General features: G+C 46.6%; 1 non-coding gene across 1 annotated transcript; it reads right to left on the reverse strand.

The window, feature by feature from the left end:
* Nucleotides 1-772: 772 nt before the first annotated feature.
* trnag-ucc (transfer RNA glycine (anticodon UCC)) lies at nt 773-844 on the reverse strand. The gene has a single exon. It is a non-coding gene; the product is annotated as a tRNA-Gly (tRNA).
* Nucleotides 845-20,974: the final 20,130 nt, after the last annotated feature.

Genomic DNA, 20,974 nt, shown 5'->3' on the forward strand with positions numbered 1-20,974 from the left:
CTGCCCCAGGAATCGAACCCATAGCAAGAATGCTCGTAATCAAGGTCTTTAATTTACAAATGTGATGCGTTGGCCGGGAATCGAACCCGGGTAAACTGCTTGGAAGGAAGCTATGCTCACCACTATACCACCAACGCAAGACTGTTGGATGTAGACTGGAAGCCCTGTTCTGCGGTCAGCAATAATTTTTGCAATACTTTAGCAGCTGGCAGGTGCAGATGAACTGAAACTCTCTTTGTTTGGACCTGGCACTTAAAAAAATTGCATGAACTTATTGACCTGACCTACCAGGCACCATATTAAAAAACAAGGTCTCTAATTTAATAATGTAACACGTTTTATACAGACACTTCATATTTAAACGGTATTAGATTATTTTTTGCATTCACTGGCTTCTGTGAAGCGTTGAGCTAAAATGACGCATGACGCCGTTCCTGCAAGCCGTGCTGATCGGATACAACTACCTGTCTCTGCAACTCCTTGCTAGTATAGTGGAAAGTATCTCCGCCTGTCACGCGGAGACTGGGGTTCGATTCCCCGACGGGGAGATTCCGTCCTTTACTGCTGCCAAAAGACCTTAACAAAAGTTTTGCTCCAGCAAACAAGTTACAGGGAAGTTGGCAAGGGGCCCGGACGACTGTTTTAAAGACAGCTTGAGAAAAATGCAATGCGTTGGCCGGGAATCGAACCCATACAGCCAGAATGGACAGACCCAGGAATCAAACCCATAGCAAGAATGCTCGTAATCAAGGTCTTTAATTTACAAATGTGATGCGTTTGCCGGGAATCGAACCCGGGTCAACTGCTTGGAAGGCAGCTATGCTCACCACTATACCACCAACGCAAGACTATTGGATGTAGGCTGGAAGCCGTTTTGTGCGATCAGCAAGAATTTTCGCAATACATTAGCAGCTGGCAGGTGGAGATGAACTGAAACTCTCTTTGTTTTGACCTGGCACTTAAAAAAATTGCATGAACTTATTGACCTGACCTACCAGGCACCATATTAAAAAACAAGGTCTCTAATTTAATAATGTAACACGTTTTATACAGACACTTCATATTTAAACGGTATTAGATTATTTTTTGCAATCACTGGCTTATGTGAAGCGTTGAGCTAAAATGACGCATGAAGCCGTTCCTGGAAGCCGCGCTGATCGGTTACAACTACCTGTCTCTGCAACTCCTTGTTAGTATAGTGGCAAGTATCTCCGCCTGTCACGCGGAGACTGGGTTTCGATTCCCCGACGGGGAGATCCAGTCCTTTACTGCTGCCAAAAGACCTTAACAGGAATCGAACCCATAACAAGAATGCTCATAATCAAGGTCTTTAATTTACAAATGTGATGCGTTGGCCGGGAATCGAACCCGATCACCTGCTTGGAAGGCAGCTATGCTCACCACAATACCACCAACGCAGGCCTTTGAACGTAGACTGGAAGCCCGGTTGTGCGGTCAGCAAGAATTTTCGCAATACATTAGCAGCTGGCAGGTGCAGATGAACTGAAACTCTCTTTGTTTGGACCTGGCACTTAAAAAAATTGCATGAACTTATTGACCTGACCTACCAGGCACTGTAGTGATCTTTTTCTTTGTAGAAAAGTTAGAAGCTCAGACCAGGAGACGGTGGAACTTTACATTGTAGTTTATATACATTTCAAGGGGGAGGGATTACATTGTGAGGAACAAAGCATGTAAATGAGCTGAAACATGAGAACAGAACGGTGCAGGACTTCTCGCACTGAGATAAGAACTCCAAGACAAATGGTCTCAGTAATAAAATAGCAGGTGTTCAAACTTGCTCAGCATGACTCTTCACCCGGTAAAACAATGAGAACAGGAAAAGCCTAGCCTTCTCGCACTGAGATGGGACAGTCAGGAATATCCTGCTGGGAACCCCTACCGTTTGCAGATATTTCCTGGTCTCATCATTTATAAACTTTCTCAATATAAAATACTATTGTATTGGAAATCTAAATTAAACATTTAAATAAAATTTGTAATCCTACATTTCCCCCTTTGAGAGTTCTAAATAACTCTCACAAAATACAAATTTAAACACTTAAACAAACATGCAATTTTAGGGTCCGTGACGTCCCTACGGGTAATAATCTTCAGTCATCTGGTGTAATTTGCTGAAAGATCAAGAATGTCTTGTTGGCCCACCATGTTTGCGCACAAGTGAGTCCTGGAATGCAGTCATCTTCAGATGTGACATGCACACTTTCTTTCCAGCAAACAAGGCATTTGTGACATATTCATCAGCTCTAAGAATATGTTGTTTCTGGAGTCCGGACTTTGTGCGATCTTCATGATGTGTAGTAGTAGGACAATCTTGATCATGTCGATGGATGATTGAAGGTTTCGTATGTGAGTCTCTGCGTTGTGTATTTTTTTTTCTTTCGTGATAGTATGTTCGGCAGTGGGTCTAGTTGTTTTCTGGAGGTTGTGGCTTCATACGCAGGTGAGGAGGTTGATGCGTATGGGTCTCGGGACAGTCGTCAGTGGTGTCTGCACAGAGTAAGAAAGAAAAAACAAAATACAGTAGAGCAGTATTTGTTCAAACACTAGGATTGTGAACTTTTTCTGAGTCTGCTAGACAGTGGAGCAGTATTTGTTCAAACACTAGGGTTGTAAACTTTTCTGAGTCAGCTTTTGTTGTTTCCTCTTTCCCTATTTCTTAAACCTTTGACACCTAAGGAACAGTGAGGTAAGGATGGACTAGGATAGGGCCTATGAGGGAAGTCTTCACCCCAGGGTTAACCCCCGAAGCCTGTTGCGTTGGGTACTTCCCGGGGCTCCTCACTGGTTCCGTGTCCTAACCTATCCCTGTAGGTGGGGGAACAACCTTACAGTGTGTACAATGAGTCCAGGTTTTCCTTCCCTGACACAATACTGCAGCTGCTGTAATCAACATCACTTGATGTGGCCCATGCCACTTTGGTTCTAATGGAGGAAACGTTTTTGTACAGATCAATTATTGATTCAGGAGGCATAATTTTCTTCTGTGCTGCACTACCTGAACAAACTTGTACAGTTGCATAGAAACAAGCCTGTTTAGCTGCCATATCAGCAAGATAATTATCTTTAGCTTCCGTAGTATTAGTTGTGAGATGTGCTTTCACTTTGATCACTGCTAATTTCTTTGGAAGTTTCATGGAAAACATTAGATCTTTCACTAATTCAGCATGCTTAATGGGGGATCCAGCAGAAGTTAGAAACTGTCTGGTTTGCCAAATGACACCAAAATCATGAATTACCCCAAAAGCATATCTGGAATCTGTGTAGATATTAGCAACTGATCCTGTAGCTAGCGTGCATGCTCTTGTTGGGGCTACTAGTTCTGCAGCTTGAGCTGAAAAATGATCTGGAAGACGTCCTGAAGCTAACACTTCCGTGATGGACGTTACTGCATAACCTGCTCGTCTGTAGTAATTTCTCCTTCATCCTCTAACAAAACTTCAGTCATAGCAGACATCGTACATGAGGACGGATTCGTGACAGGTGCAAGCTGTAAGACAATATTCGGCATTATTGTGGACAGTGCATGATGGCTTTTTTTACGTTTACAGTCTGACCTAACACTATTACATTTAAAATACATTAAAATAACATTTAAGGCTGTGAGTCTACTTTAACCAGTGTCCCCCAAAGGAGAAACTGAGATAGTTACTTTCCTTTTGTTCTATTAAACAAAAACAGAACTCTTTTATCTCTGTTGTAAGTTAGTAGGGAAATTAAGCACTCACAGCCCAACTGGTTAACAACTAAAACAGCCGCCCAACGAGCTTAATGACGAGGGGAGGGGCTGCTTCAGAGGAGCCAGCAGGCTGAGCAGAAGCTGAGTTACATTGTTAGTTTCTCTAACATTCTTTTTGTTTTTTCTACACTCTTTTCCCCAATGTCCATGTTTACCACAATAATAACAACTGCTGCCCTCTCTCTTAGGACATTTGCATTTCTGTTGCTTCTCTGCGTTGACCTTAAAGGATGCTGCTGCAATTTTCACTCTTGCCTTGACATCAGAGTTTCTTTCCCAAGTAACTAAACTGTCCAAGTTGTTTTGCAGGGTTCTAGTGACCCATGTGACATTTAAGAAATGCAATGCATTTCTATGCTCTGACAAAAGACCATCACACCATGTGCGAGCTAAGGGGCCATTATCATTTAACACCTTCTCTGAAGTGTCCGCTATACCACTGTATGCAGCAGCTGACTGACAAAATATTTCTGTGTACTGACTAACAGTTTCATTCTTCTTCTGTACACAACTAGTTATCTTTGACCAGTCCACTTTTGGTCCAACAATGCTTTTTAACGCTCTCATAACTATCTCTCAAGTCATCTTTTCTAGCATTTTGAAACTCAAAATAGTTTACAGAATTTTCAAAATCACTGAATTCTGACTGTTGCTTTTGTGTTTTCCCGCTTTATTTTCTCTTCAGGTGCTGATTGTAGACACCTGAAGTTTTGCTGTTTTTCTTTTCACTTTATTTTTGTTATAGGTAATTAAGAAGATTAAAATTTAGTTAGGATAGTTTTGTTTATTATTTTTGCTCCCTCCTGAAGCTTTTATTCCCTTTTTCCCTGTTTTAATGAATTACGCTTCAGTTTTACCTTTGGTTGGCAATATTCTTTCTTGAGCTGGGGCTGGACATGAGAAGTTCCCCATGGTCTCTCTCATCTCTTTGTTACATTTTCCCTTAACACCAAAAACAGGAAACTGAGGCTGCAATTCACATCAGCTCAATAAAACCTAAGAATAGAAGATTGGAAAAACGTTGCCTGGTCTGCTAGTCTCAATTTCTCCTGCAACATTTAGATGGGTCTCCTGCAAAAACTTGAAAGCATAGATTCATCCTGCCTTGTATCAATGGTTTAGGCTGTGGTGTGAGGGAAACTGGTTTCTTGAACACGAAAATGAGTTCACTAAACTCGAATGGCCCCCAAAGTCACCAGATCTCAATCCAAAAGAGCCCTTTTGGCATGTGCTGAAACGGAAGATTAGCATCTTGGATATGCAGTTGACAAATCAGCAACTGTGTGATGCAATCATGTCAATATGGACCAAAATCTCTGAGGAATGTTTCCAGCATCTTGTTGAATCTATGCAACAAAGGATTAAGTTCTGAAGGAAAAAACATGTCTAACCTAGTACTAGCAAAGTGTACTTATTGAATGGCCAGTGAGAACAACTCCCTGTTGTTTTCTGACTCATATACACTGTATTATCTAATAAAGGCACAACACATATTAAAGTGTTCTAATTTTGTAAGGACAGCACTCACTTTTGCACCACTATGAATGTGGGTGTCTGATCGACGAGTTCCCTGTCTGATGAAGTGAGCCGGAGTCTCTTCCAGGTGGAGCAGAGATCTCTTTGGTCATGCACACAAATAATCATTTCATCATAGAATATTTTTTTTAATCTTTTAGCTAAGGATTATGAGTTTGAGTATGTTTTGAACTTTGATGTTATTCACTATACATCTTCATAGAAATATATTAATTGAATTTTATAAATACTCACTGTGCTCGTCACACGTGGAGTCTAGATCCATTCTGAGAGCCCGGTTTGATGATTTGGTACAAGGTAAATAAATGGGCCTGTGTAGAAAGTTATAAGATGTAAAGCATTAATTGGCCATACAGAACTCCAAGGCAGTCTGCTTGTTAAGCCATGACATATGGAATACTGTTTTTGGTCCAAGACTTTACTCCGTTTCAACTGAGAATACCATCTCAACAGCTGTTTATAAGCCTTATTTATTTACTTATAGCAAACATTTAAGATAAAAACAAAACACTCAAAAAAATGATGTGTTGGCTTTACTAAACTTTTTTATGTAAAAAGGTTCCACCGGTTCCACATAACTGGGTTTCATTAAACAAACATACTTTGTTTAACGAATAACTTCAACATCATGAAAGTCATTTTAAGCGGCCCAATTAAACTCTGAGCTGGGTGTTAAATGAACACTGGAGCAGTGTTGAAGTTAATGAGATAATTAAGTGAATAATTGATTGATGATTGAGCATTATTGAAGACACCTGATGTTAACAAGCAGAATCACTGAAGGAGAAAACCGGAATTTCAGGTCACCAATATGGTTATCAGTGTTTGTTTTAGTTGGGCTCTTGACCCCCACATTATTAACTTTATATTTTGTCTGGCTGCTGTATCTGAGTTACAATAGCCAGATAATCAAATAGAAAATGTGATCTGTAGATGTTGGTTGTGTTTTAACATAATCATTATATCACAATCATTTGACCTGAATCACTGAACTCATACAGAAGCCAAATTCTGAGTTAAGTTTACCTTATGGATTATCGCAGCACTGCCATTGTAGAGCAACTATAAGTTACATGAACAAATTATGTTTGTTTAACGAAACCCAGTAATGTGGAACCAGTGGAACCTTTTTACATAAAAAAGTTTAGTAAAGCCAATACATCATTTTTTTGACTGCAGAATAGGTTTGCAAGCATCTAAATATATATCCAAGGAATGGGTAGTTGAATCTTACCTTGCCATCAAAGATATCGTCTACGGTTACGTATGTAACCCTCGTTCCCTGAGTAGGGAACGGAGACGTTACGTCGGATGACGACGAATGGGGTTTCGCTTAGAAAGCCTATCAACTTCGAGTATTACAAAACGAGCCAATGGCAAAGAAATGCCATGGGTCTGCGGAATTTGCATGGCGTAACTCCGCCCCACCTCGTGGGTATAAAAGGAGGAAGCCGGCAGCAAGCAGATATGTTTCTTCGCTGAGGAGCCAAGACTGAGCTCAGGCGATCCCCGCGGTACAGCGGAAAGTGGCAGGCAGACGTAACGTCTCCGTTCCCTACTCAGGGAACGAGGGTTACATACGTAACCGTAGACGTTCCCTTTCGTTGTCACTCCGAGTTACGTCGGATGACGACGAATGGGGTTACCAGTCTAATCACGCCACCTTCTCAGCTGTCTTCCAGTGCCCTGCGTAAATCGAGATCCCTGTCAGCCTGGACAAAGGACTCCATATAACACAGGAATACCAAGGTACACTGGGAAGCATATCCCAAGCTAGGGGAAGTATGCAATTAATGCCAGCCCGGAGGGGGGGGACTTAGAGAATACACATATGACCCGAAGGAAGCATATGGGAAACACTGGGGTGTCCAGCCGCAGGTGGAATATTTCAACCCCAGGGGTGGCAAGGTGGCTTGCCAAGGGAAAGACACACGCTCAGAGAGGCTTACAGTGGAAATACACATGTGGGGGTCGCTCAGAGGAGGGACCATGCACACGGGAGGCACCTAGCCGACGCACAGGCAATAGACACTGGCGCCGACGTCAGGAGTGCTGGAGGAGCTCAGGGCTTTCGGAGAAGCTCACCTGAGAAAAATATCGCACGTATCCAGTCCGTGGAGTGGAATGGCGAGCAAGCGAAGACACCTGAGCGGGTCCGGTACTAGCTGGTTGAAGCGAGTACACGAGAGGACACAGGCTCCACTCGGAGATTATAGAATCTGGCGAATGTGTTAGGTGTCGCCCAGCCTGCAGCTCTGCAGATGTCTGTTATCGAGGCGCCATGCGCTAGAGCCCAAGAGGACGCCACACTCCGGGTGGAGTGGGCAGTCACACCAAGGGGGCACGGTCGACCTTGCTGCTGGTAAGCCAAGGCAATGGTGTCCACTATCCAGTGAGACAACCTTTGCTTGGAGAGAGCCTTTCCCTTCAGCTTCCCACCATAACAGACAAAGAGCTGGTCTGAGGTCCTGAAACACTGCGTTCTGTCTACATAGGCGCGGAGAGCGCGTACTGGACAGAGCAGTGCCAAGGCTGGGTCTGCCTCCTCCGAGGGCAGCGCTTGCAGGTTCACCACCTGGTCCCGGAAGGGAGTGGTAGGAACCTTGGGCACATATCCAGGCCGGGGTCTCAGGATCACGTGAGAGAAAGCCGGCCCAAATTCCAGGCACGCTTCGTCAACGGAGAATGCGTGCAGGTCCCCAACCCTCTTGATGGAGGCCAGTGCAACCAGAAGCGCTGTCTTCATCGACAGGAACTTAAGCTCAACTGATTGCAGGGGCTCAAAGGGAGCACTCTTCAGGGCAGTTAGAACCACTGAGAGGTCCCAAGAGGGAACGAGAGGAGGACGAGGAGGATTTAGTCTCCTCGCTCCTCTCAGGAACCTGATGATCAGGTCGTGCTTCCCTACCGACTTACCTTCGATGAGGTCATGATGTGCGGCAATGGCGGCAACATAGACCTTCAGGGTGGAGGGAGACAGCCTTCGCTCCAGCCCCTGTTGAAGGAAGGAAAGCAAAACACTGATCGAGCATCTCCGGGGGTCTTCTCGGTGAGAAGAGCACCAGTTGACGAAGAGGTTCCACTTCAACGCATAGACGTGTCTCGTGGACGACGCTCTAGCGGAAGTGATGGTAGCCACCACCGCTGGTGGTAGGGTACTCAAACCTGCCTCGTCCCATCCAGGAGCCACACGTGGAGGTTCCAAAGATCGGGACGAGGGTGCCATAGGGTGCCCCGTCCCTGAGAAAGAAGGTTCTTCCTCAGAGGGATCGGCCAGGGAGGTGCTGTCGCGAGGAGTACTAGTTCGGGGAACCAGGTCCGGTTGGGCCAGTAAGGGGCAACCAGAATGACCTGCTCCTCGTCCTCCCTGACCTTGCGCAAAGTGTGCGCAAGAAGGCTCACTGGGGGAAACGCATACTTGCGGCCCTGCGGCCAGCTGTGCGCCAGAGCATCTGTGCCGAGCGTGCCCTCGGTCAGGGAATAGAACTGGGCGCAGTGGGTCGAGTCGTGAGAGGCAAACAGATCTATCTGCGCGTCCCCGAACTGGTCCCAAATCAGCTGAACCGACTGGGGATGGAGTCGCCATTCTCCAGGGAGGGGCTGAAGCCGTGAGAGCTCGTCGGCTGCACAGTTCAGCGCTCCGGGAATGAAGATGGCTCGAAGCGACCTCAGATGCTTCTGACTCCATAGGAGGAGGTGGCGAGCGAGTTGTGACATACGGCGGGAGCGTAGACCACCTTGATGGTTGATGTACGCTACAGTGGCGGTATTGTCTGAGCGGATTAGTACGTGTTGACCCCTGAGCAACGCCCGGAAGCGGTGCAGGGCAAGGCGTACTGCCAACAACTCGAGGCAATTGACATGCCACAGCCGCTGGGGTCCTGTCCAGGAGCCCGCAGCAGCATGTCCATTGCACATGGCGCCCCAGCCCGTGGTGGAGGCATCTGTTGAGACAACAACATGCCGGGAAGCTCGAGCCAGGGGGACACCGGCCCTGAGAAAATCGAGGTTCGACCACGGGGTGAAGAACTGACGGCAGGTCGGAGTAACTGGTACTCGGAACGTGCCGTGTTGCCATGCCCACCTCGGGACTCGGTCGCGAAGCCAAAGCTGAAGCGGTCTCATATGAAGCAATCCGAGCGGCGACCGCGGCTGCAGATGCCATATGCCCCAGGAGCCTCTGAAAAAGTTTCAGTGGAACCGCACTCTTGCCCTCGAATTGTCTTAGGCAAGTCAGCAGTGACTGCGCGCGCTCGCTCGTAAGCTGCGCGGACATGGCGACCGAGTCGATGTCCATACCGAGAAAAGAGATCCTCTGCACGGGGCAAAGTTTGCTCTTCTCCCAGTTGACCCGAAGGCCCAGACGGGCTAGGTGCCGGAGCACTAGGTCCCTGTGTTCGCAAACCTGATCTCGAGAGTGAGCTAGGATCAGCCAGTCGTCGATATAACTCAGGATGCGAACCCCTTGCTCTCGAAGGGGAACAAGGGCCGCCTCGACGACCTTCGTGAAGATGCGAGGAGACAGGGCTAGCCCGAAAGGGAGAACCGCGTACTGGTATGCCTGCCCCTCGAAAGCAAACCGGAGGAACGGTCTGTGTCGAGGAAGAATGGAGACATGAAAGTAGGCGTCCTTCAGGTCGATCGCTGCAAACCAATCCTGGGGCCGTACGCATTCGAAAACGCGTTTGGCGGTGAGCATCTTGAACGGCATCCGATGAAGGGAGCGGTTCAGCACGCGCAAGTCCAGGATTGGCCGTAACCCACCGGTTTTCTTGGGGACAATGAAGTAGGGGCTGTAGAAGCCGGACCTCATCTCGGCTGGAGGGACAGTCTCGATTGCACCCTTCGCCAGCAGGGTGGCAATCTCTGCTCTCATGATAGGGGCATTGCCACCAACCAAAGTGGAGCGGACTCCCCTGAAGCGGGGAGGAGACCGTGCGAACTGAATCGCATAGCCGAGCCTGACGGTACGCACGATCCAGTGGGACAGACGGGGAGCTCTAGCCAGGCTCCCAGGAACTGAACCAACGGGATCATGCGAGCCACAGGCGTCCCCCCGGAGGGGCAGCGAAGCGGAGTAACTGGCCCAGATGTGGACGGCATAGCGGCCCGGAGAGGGGGCACAGTTAGCAACCGCGCCCTGGCAGAGGGGGCCAGGGGAGGACCAGGCTGGTCGTCCCGCGGGGGCCTGCTCTGCCAGGGGTCTGGCGACAGAGGGGGACAGCGGCGAAGCGGTCCGTGGACGGCACGCCATGTCAACCACCTCTGGGACAGAGGGGGACGAGGAGAGCACGGCTTGTGGGCGGCGCTCTGTGACGTCCGAGAACTCTGTGCTCAGAGACGGGAGAATCAGCTCTTTGGAGAATAAGGATTCTTCCCCGGCCCTCCCCGGGGAAAGGAGCGGTCCTGCTACCAACTCCTGGAAAGAACTGAGTCCCATCTCTGAGGAGCCCAACTCAAGAGCGCCGCTTAACCCGGCGTGTAGCGGGGTGCGGGGCTGGAGAGGACTGTGGCGTCCGACCGCGGCCTCCAGAGCCGACCCGGGTGAACGGGCGGGGTGGGAGCCGCGGGGGGGCGCCCTCGGCAGTGGGCAGACGGAGGGATCTGAGCGGACGGCGGGGCCGTCGGGACAGAATCAACCTCAGTCTGCTCCATCGCCGAGGTGCCCGTCTCACGAGCGCCGCTTAACCCGGCGTGTAGCGGGGGGCGGGGCTGGAGAGGGCTGTGGCGTCCGCCCGCGGCCCCCAGAGCCGGCCCGTGAACGGGCGGGGTGGGAGCCGCGGGAGGGCGCCTTCGGCGGTGGGCAGACGAGGGATCTGAGCGGACGGCGAGGCCGTCGGGACAGAATCAACCTCACTCTGCTCATGGGCGGCTGAGAGCTGTTGGGCAAGCCCTCAACCGCACCGCCGAAGAGGCCGACCTGGGATATGGGAATGTCGGACAGACGGGTCCGCGCGACATCCAGCACATCAGACAGGTTCAGCCACAGACTGGTGAGCATCACCTGACCCAGGGAGCGTACGGCCACTTTCGTCGCTCAGAGAGCAAGGTCAGTGGCGGCGCGCAGCTCAGTGAAGAGCCCTGGGTCAGTCCCGCCCTCGTGCAGGTCCATGAGCATCTGGGTCAGGTGGACCAGCAGAATGACCATGGCATGCAGTGAGGCGGCTGCCAGTCCCGTGGTGCTATAGGATCTCGCCACAAGCGTAGACGAAAAACTACAGGCCACGGGCGGGTGCTTAGGATTGCGCCGAGAAGAAGCACTCTGAGGACACATAGCATCGCAACAGAGCGTTCAGCCGGGGGAACCCCAGTGTACCCATGGGCAGCGGCCCCATCGAGGGGAGGAAAGGCGGATGAGATCAGCGAGCGGTCCCGAGAAGACAAGGGGGTCTTCTTGGACTTCGAGATCTCATCATGCACGTCCGGGAAGAGAGGTATTGGGGTTTGCCGTGGACGAGGGTCGGCGGCCTTACCCAAAACCCATCGTCCCAGGAAAGCATGGTCGTCATCTCCGGATCAGACTCAGGCACAGCCGTATGCACACCGGAAGGTGGCAGCTGTGATGAGCCCTCACTTCCAGAAGACTCAAACCCACCTAGTGATGCTGCAACAGACATGGCATCTTCCTCTGTAGCTTCAACTGAAACACGCGGGCCACCAGAGGGTAGACTCGCGGGAATCAGCAGTTCACTAGCGGGCACCGTCATTGAAGAGGGGGGCTGGGGACACGGACACATAGTCGGCGCCTAGATCCAGACCGTAACCCTCAGGTCACCCTGGCCACCAGCCGAAGATCGGGGGGTGGATGAGGGGACTCTCACTCTTGCGAGTTCACCGAGTCTCGACCTATATATGACGCGATGATCACGTTCCCAGCGAGAACATGAGTCACCCACGAGCGCTGTTCAAGCATGATCAAAGCCCAAACACACTAGACAGCGCTCGTGCCCATCAGAGTCCGATACCAGTCCGCTGCAACCAGAAATGCACGGGCGAGCCGTCTTTAAAAAGACGTGCCACGTGTAAGCTCTTTTAGTGAGAGAAAACTCAAGTGTTGAAGCACCCGGGGAGAAACGCACCGACTGGCAGACCACTGCAACAGATCAGCAGGAAGCACGCTCTCGCCGTAGATCGCCGTCACACCAACACTCGAGGTACTCGTTTGTAAAGCTGACAATTCAGAGATGGCTTGTGGAGAGAAGAATACACTTGGCTCCGAAGCGAAAACATATCTGCTTGCTGCCGGCTTCCTCCTTTTATACCCACGAGGTGGGGCGGAGTTACGCCATGCAAATTCCGCAGACCCATGGCATTTCTTTGCCATTGGCTCGTTTTGTAATACTCGAAGTTGATAGGCTTTCTAAGCGAAACCCCATTCGTCGTCATCCGACGTAACTCGGAGTGACAACGAAAGGGAACGTAATGTTTTCTCTCATCCTAACCAGAGCAATGTCGTAATCATAAAACTCCTTTACATTTTTGTCCTTAAGGCCTCTCAAATTAAACAGTGGATGAAGAATCAACTCCATAGCTTTAACTTCACCAATACCTTTGTAAGAGAATTGAAGCAAAGTATAGTTTGTATAAAAAAGTATAATCAATGTAGTTTAGCGTGTGTGCATGACAGGATACAATCAACATAAATTCACAATTATATATATATATTTTTTATTTAAAGTTTCTTCGATTAGGCTTTGATTTTTTAGCGGACTTATAAGAGATACTCTCTGAGTAGCATGAGTCACCTTGAATTATTCCATAACATTGTTGACTAAAGCAACAATTCTTACCATGGTGAACTGTTATGTCATCAGCACTGGCAAATGATACAGATTCATCTGTATTCACCTTTATAAAGCAGTGTGCAGCTGTCAATACCATGCTCTTAGTCACTAGACAAGCAGTGTGCAGCTGTCAATACCATGCTCTTAGTCACTAGACTCCCTTTGCATTTTTCAGCTCTCTGGATGACAAAAAAAGTAAAATATGATCTACCATCTGAAAGCAGTGCTTTTATAGAAGTCTTTATCTCAAGTTTTATTAAATCATTAAACTCTTGATATAAATTTACTAACCCAGCAAACATTGACATGCCAGGGTCTGGTGTAAGTGGTCTTCTCTTGCTCGTCTTGGTCATCTTGCTCTTGTGCCAATCCACACTTAGTCACAACACAATCCAAACACAAACACGTCTATGAAACATAAATGCACACAACTGGTAAAACTAAGAAAAAAAGGCTGTATTTTTTTGAAACCTTGGATCAGGGCTTGCACAACCACACTGCTACACAAAACACACCCACAGGTAAATAATGTATGATGAACTGGCTTGCTTACACTACCTACAGTTGTGGTCAGAATTATTGGCACCCCTGGTGAATATGATCAAATATGGCTGTAAATTTAAATCTGCATTGTTTATCCTTTTGATCTTTCATTTAAAAATCTAACCGTTCATTGTAGGAAAATAATTGAAATCACACTATGAAGTAAATGATTTTCTCCAAAACAAGTTGGCCATCATTTTTGGCAATTTTTAATTGTTGCCAATAAACCTTTTTATTTTATATAAAATCCTTGTGCCAAGATAACAGCTCTGAGTTTCCTCCTATAGCTCGGAGAACAACTGACAAAAGATCAGAGACTGTTCCTCCATAAAGAATCTCTTCGACCTATAATTGACCAATGTCTAGGACCTCCAGCAAAAAATAGGCCCTCAAGATTAAAGATCCAGCAGTATATTTAACCGTGGACATGGGGTACTGTTTATTCCTGTTTTCCCCAAACCCATCTGGTGGCTTTGCTGCCAAAAAGCTCTTTTTTTTACACTGTAAAAAACTGGCAGCTGTGGTTGCCAGTATTTTACCGTAGAAAATATGGTGGCAACCTTTTATGTTTTATGGGGCTTAAATTTACGGGCAAAAAAAAAAAACACAATGTAAAAAAAACTGTGAAATTTATGGTAGAAAAACGTCAGGGTTGGTTGCCAGCATTTTACCGTAAAAAAATATGCTAGAATCCTTACTTTGGACGAAAAACAAAACAAAAAAACATCAGCAGGACTTAACTCTCTGATGGTCTTCAAAAAACAATCACACTCGTGGTCTTCGGGGTCTATTGGACCCCAGACAACAACATTTAATTTTGTAACCGAACAATATATTTTTTTTAACAAATATAATTTTACTCGGTTCATTAATGTTTTTACTCAACATTTGTGCAGTTTTTGTAGAATTTATGATTTTTAAAAAATTTCTATAAATAAATAAATAAATATTTAATTAAATAGGATTTTTACAAAAAAAACAGCATTTTATGTTAAATAAACTTTATAAAAGACCCAGATTTCTAACTTTCATTCCTGGGGATACCATGGATAATTTTACAAGGTTTAATGTAAGATTTTTGCCCATTTTTTGGAAAATACAGATTAAAATTTGTAATAAATCACTTTAACCACTAGATGGCTATAGAGCTCCATTATATGCTATTTGCTATTTGAATTACTGAAAGATATAGTTTCTAAAGTTGGATTCAGTTGGATTCATATCTAAATATTATAAAATCACAATTATAACAAAAATAAAATAATTTTTGTCAAAATTTTGCATTTTTTGTACTGAAAAAACACAGCACACACAAAAACAACCACAACAGTGAAGTGCCAAACCTGCAGACAGGGTTGGAGCAAACACAGGGTGTGTGTGTGTGTACATTTTATTTTTATTTTTATGTGTACAGTGTCACCAATTTATTTTTGAGGTGGTTCTTCATTTTGTATGATTTTATTTGACAAATTATAAGACTTTTTATAGCCTTACAAATGTATTTCTGTGTGTGTGTGTTTGTGTGTCTGTGTGTGTGTGTGTGTGTGTGTGTGTGTGTGTGTGTGTGTGTGTGTGTGTGTGTGTGTGTGTGTGTGTGTGTGTGTGTGTGTGTGTGTGTGTGTGTGTGTGTGTGTGTGTGTGTGTGTCTGTGTGTTTGCGCACGCACATTTTCAATGCGTCTAAGTGTTACCAATTTATTTTTTCTGGTGGTTCTGCATTTTAGATTATTTTATTTTACAAATGATAAGAGAACAGTTTATATAGTCTGTATGTATTCCTGTATAAATGTATTCCTCTTTATGTGTGTGTTTGTGTGTGTGTGTATGCCTGTGGTGAGCATGATAATTTTGGATTGTGGATGTTTTTTGCATTGTTGGAAGTGTGCCACTTTATTTCTGTCATTTCTGTCTATGTGTTCTACATTGTTTCTGATTTTGATGATGTTATTTTGTCTATTTTGATTGCGGGGTCCAATAGACCCCGAAGACCACGAGTGTGACTATTTTTGTCACGCCAACATAAAAACAGATATCATAAAAAAAAAAAAAATTGTTGTAGATCTAGAAAGTGTTGAGAGCCGTAGAAAGTTTCAAACCATTTGGACAAAGAGAACATTTTTTTTAATTTGAGCAAAAGTCATTTGGGGTCCAATAGACCCCGAAGACCATCATAGGGTTAAATGTGTGGTTAAAAAAAACATCATATGTGGTTCCCAGTACTTTACCAAAAAGAATATAGTAGTAACTCTTTAGTTTCCACAGGACAACCCTTATATTTCATTAAATGATAAACGTCATCATTCACTTTCACTAGAGTATTAAAATCTGCTTTATATCTTAATATTATACTGATAACCACCATAATAATGCAGGCTGTAAAAAAAAACACATGATGATTCAAAGTTCATCACCATTTGACACAAGCTGAGGCACATGTTAATATAAAGAAGGTGCAGAGTGTGACACACAAATACAAAACACCATCATGTTGATACACACATGACTCCAAAAAAATGCCATTAATATCCATTAAACAATATATAATGTAATACAAACCCCAAATGTACATAACTAATAACAAAACCCAAGAAGGAACATGATTAATTAAAACCAATAACATCAAATGTGAAGTGTCACTCAAGGGAATTTAGGCAATGTCAATTTAGAGAAACAACAAGAACAGAAAAAAGAGAAGCGACGAGCAGAAACAAAATAACTACTTCAGCCACAGCCTTAGATCAACTGAAGATAACAAACATTAAATCTCTGAAGATCTCAGCAGAGGAGGATTAAACAACTCCACAAACAGTATTACCAGCTTCACTTATTACTAACCAGACTGACTTTATTTCTGTCATACATCTATAGCTCTGTTTGAGAATTAACAGAGGTTTAGATGTTGATGATTTACTTTATTTCAACCCAAGAGAGAGACTAGGGGGCTTTTACACTGGGCTCGTTTGCTGCGGTCCGAAGCCGAGCGCGATTGTTCCCGGCGCCCCCCGCAATGTTGGTCTGGTTTCACACTCAACTTTATTCTATCGAACTCTGGTGCGATTGCGTCACCTTACGTCATTGCAAACGTGCACGGTGCATGATAGAAAACACCACGGGAGGCTGCCAAGATGGCGCTCTTACTATACGTGCTTTGAGGAGCTTCGCAAATTCAAACTAATAATTCGATTTGTAGTGCGGTAAGAAAGACCGTCTATCTTTCTTTTGGTGCATAGGATATTGTTTCTACGAATATAATGATTGAAATTGGGAAAATCTGAAAAAAGAAAGAACAAGAACATGAGCCAAGCCAAAGTTAATCCTGCTAAAGCTACACCGACAAAACAGCAAGTTTCAAACAAACTTTTGAGTGACAATTTGCATGATTACTTCGAGTCAGAGGTGGATTGTGTCGATATTATGCCTGCTGAAGTAGATTTCCCTCCTCTCCCCGAAACGTCATGTAAGTCTCCTGTTATAAAACAGTGGAAGATTGAGAACATTGATGCAGCTAATGTCCTCTCACAACTCAAAGAACGTATCGGTTACCTAACGTAACCTCGGTTCTCTCTTAAAGAGGGAACGAGTATTGTGTAAGTTAGCTTACGCTACGGGAAAGATTCATCTTTTCGAGATATTGAAGCCAAAAAATTATCCTTAATTTTGTATCCATTGTCAACGCAGTGCAGCAGCTAGCAGACCTAGAGCAGGCTGTCTAGCGTGCTCATAGGCTGCCCTGCGGGAACTGCAGCAGCCTACCACTGAGCCCGACGTGATGTCACGTCCAGTGAAGGGTGCCCGCGCCTTCACAGGTTCAAAGCCCGCCAGTATGGGCATGGCTTAGCGTATATAAGCAGGGCTCGTAGGCTGATTCCCTGGTTTCCATCGACTGAAGCGAAAACGCTCGTGGCGTGAGCACGGCATGTTACATAAGACTCATTCCCTCTTCTAGAGAGAACCGAGGGTTACGTTAGGTAACCGGTACGTTCTCTTACGAGAGGTACTCTCGTATTGCATAAGTTAGCTTACGCTACGGGAACCCTTTGTCAACGCCGTGCGCGCCAAGCATCCACAATGTGTCCCAGGGTTTTCCGGGGAACCCAGATAAGTGGGAAATAAGGCGGCCAGCAACGTGGGCCAGCACTTGTACATAAGCACTCATAGGGAATACAGAGCGGCGTCGCCGGTCTGTATAAGCATATAGCATATACCCAATAGTGCAGCTCAACCAGAAGAGCTATTATACGTGAGAGTAGCCTGCACACGAACATATCTGGACAGAACGTACCACTCACTTAAACTGACAGAAGTTTTGCCTGCAGAGCGGGAACTTCTAGGTTATAAAACCTGACAAAGGTGGACGGGGAGGCCCAGCCCGCCGCGACACATATGTTGTGAATAGAAATTCTGCTTGACCATGCCCACGATGAGGCCATGCCTCTGGTGGAATGAGCCCTGATGCCCAGGGGGCATTGCAGACCTGTCGAACTGTAAGCGACTGCTATAGCGTACACATTCCATCTGGATAGGCTTTGTTTCAAGGCAGCGAGACCCTTGGTGCGCCCACCAAACGAAACGAAAAGCTGCTCCGAGAGCCTGAAAGGGGCGGAGCGCGCAGTGTAAACCCTCAGCGCCCTGACTGGACTGAATGTCGCTCCCGTTATCAGATGAAGGCAGAGCCGATAGAGAAATGACCTGCGCACTGAAGGGAGTGCCAATCACTTTAGGAACATAGCCGTGTCTAGGTTTGAGGATGACTTTTGAGTCATTTGGCCCGAACTCGAGACACGCGGCGCTGACAGACAGCGCGTGTAAGTCCCCCACACGTTTCACTGATGACAGGGCTGTCAGAAAAACGTTTTTGAGTGATAGGTACTTTAACTCCACGGAGTCTAGTGGTTCAAAGGGGAAAGCTTTCAGGGCCTCGAGGACCAACGAAAGATCCCACATAGGAACCGACGGGGGGTGCGGAGGGTTCATCCTTCTGGCTCCTCTAAGGAAGCGGATGACAAGCTCGTTTTTTTCCTAGTGACCGTCCGCGTGTCGACTCAGCGTACGCTGCAACGGCCGCCACATAGACTTTGAGTGTGGATGGGGACCTCCCCTTATCCAACAGCTCTTGTAGGAAACTGAGCAGCCACGAGACCCCACACGTCCGTGGGTCCAGGTTTTTGTTGGTGCACCATTTGGAGACCACAGACCATTTAGACGCGTAAAGCTTTCTAGTAGAGGGATCTCTAGACTGCGTGATCGTGTTCATCACTCCTTCTGGCATGGCAGCGGGTACCCGTTGATCACCTATGCTTGCAGAGACCAGCGCTCTGGATGGGGATGCCAGATCGAGCCGCGAGCTGGCGAGAGGAGATCCGTTCTCACCAGAATCGGCCAGGGGGCTGTTAGTGACAGCCGCGTCAGCTCCGGGAACCAAATCTGATTCTCCCAGCGCGGGGCTATGAGGAGCACCGAGTGGCGCGTTTCCCTGATTATCTTGATTACCTGCGGTAGCAGAGAGATCGGAGGGAAGGCATACAGAGGGCGGCTGGCCCAGACTTGGGCCAAAGACCGGTCTGCCCTCGAGGAGCGCACCCCAACCTGAGTTGGAGGCATCTGTCGAGATGACCTTTCGGTACGAAACCGCTCCCATCATCACACCCCGCTGATACCAGTTGGCTGTTAACCAGGGCTGCAGAGCCGTAATACAGGTCTGAGTCACTCTGATTTGTTCGCAGCCAGCAGCCCAAGCTCGGCGAGACACACGAGCATTGAGCCAGCGTTGGAGCGGACGCATGCGCAGTAAGCCCAGCTGAAGCACTGCTGCAGCTGAGGCCATACAGCCCAGGATCCTCTGGAATGTCTTCAGAGGGATGATGCTGCCCTTCTGGAAAGTGCGCTGTGCCAATAAACGAGCCGTCATGGCCACAGAGTCCAGTTCTATTCCTAGGAAGGAAATTGACTGACTGCCTGCTCTAGGTCTGCTAGCTGCTGCCCTGCGTTGACAATGGATTCAAAATTAAGGATAATTTTTTGGCTTCAATATCTCGAAAAGATTAATCTTTCCCGTAGCGTAAGCTAACTTACGCAATACGAGAGAACCTCTCTAAAGAGAACTCTCGTTCCCAATTAATAGTCGATCTGATGCCCTGGAAAGAATGGTGGCGGAGAATGCACGAGCGATCGCGAGTATGAAAGAGACCGTTAACGAAAACCCCAAACAGATAGCCGACGTGAAGACAGCTGTTGAGTTTGTATGTGCCGAAGTTAATGATGTTAAAATCCAGCTCGGTGTTATACAGAAACAAGTGAAGAAGATTGAGGTGAAATCATCTGAGCATGAACAACGTTTATCTCATCTCAAAGGATACACACGTCGTTGGAATCTGAGAATCTATGGGATCCCTAAAAAAGGAGAGGGAGGATGTTCGGGAGAGGGTTATCCAGGTCTGTCAGCAGCTTTTACCAGAAGCAAAGGACAAACTTCAACACACTGTCAATTCTGTACATCGACTTGGGTGTAAACAAGGGAGCAACTACAAACCTTGAGGGATCATCTTTCAGTTTACCGCGCACTTCTACCGTGATGCCATTTGGCGGGCTGCGAAGGACTCTCCTTTTCTCAGGAATAACAACTTAAAGTTGTCTGAGGATCTGTCCCCGACAGATAGAGAAAAGAGGAACAAACTATGGCCTCTCGTGGACAAATCACGGCGGGACAACAAGCGGGCATACACAAAAATACATAGCAATTAACCTTAACATATGCACAAGAGAAAAACAATATGTCCTTGGACGTAACATATGGGATGAAGATCCAGAGAGTTGCAAGGATCTCTGAGCGACTTCGTTGTCACTTTTGCCTTGTGACATGTTGCTCCATCATGCTGGAAAATGCACGGATCATCACCAAATTGCTCCTGAGTCATTGGGAGAAGTTTCTCTTGCAGGACCTTTTGATACCATTCTTAATTAAGCAGCATTTTTGGGCAGAATTGTGAGAGCGCCCACTCCCAGAGATGTGAGAGGACAGAACATGAATGGCCTCAGGATGTTTCGCTGTTGGAACGACACGGGACTCATGGTAGCGTTCACCTTTTCTTCTCCAGACAATCTATTTTCCTGATGTCCCAAATAGTGGGAAGTGAGCTTCATCTGAGAAAATAACTTTGCACTAGTCTTCAGCTGTCCAATCCTTGTACCTCCTGCAGAATTTCAGTATGCTCTTGATGTTTGTCATGGAGAGAAGTGGCTTCTTTGCTGCTCTTCTTGACACCAGGCCATTATCCAGAAGACTTGGCCTCAATATGCATAAAGATGCATCACAGCCACCTGCTGACAATACTGAACAAGCTCTGCACTGGTGG

The sequence above is a fragment of the Siphateles boraxobius genome, unplaced genomic scaffold (assembly GCF_051911475.1).
Source record: "Siphateles boraxobius isolate OS27281-9 unplaced genomic scaffold, OSU_SipBor_1 42, whole genome shotgun sequence".
NCBI lineage: Eukaryota > Metazoa > Chordata > Actinopteri > Cypriniformes > Leuciscidae > Siphateles > Siphateles boraxobius.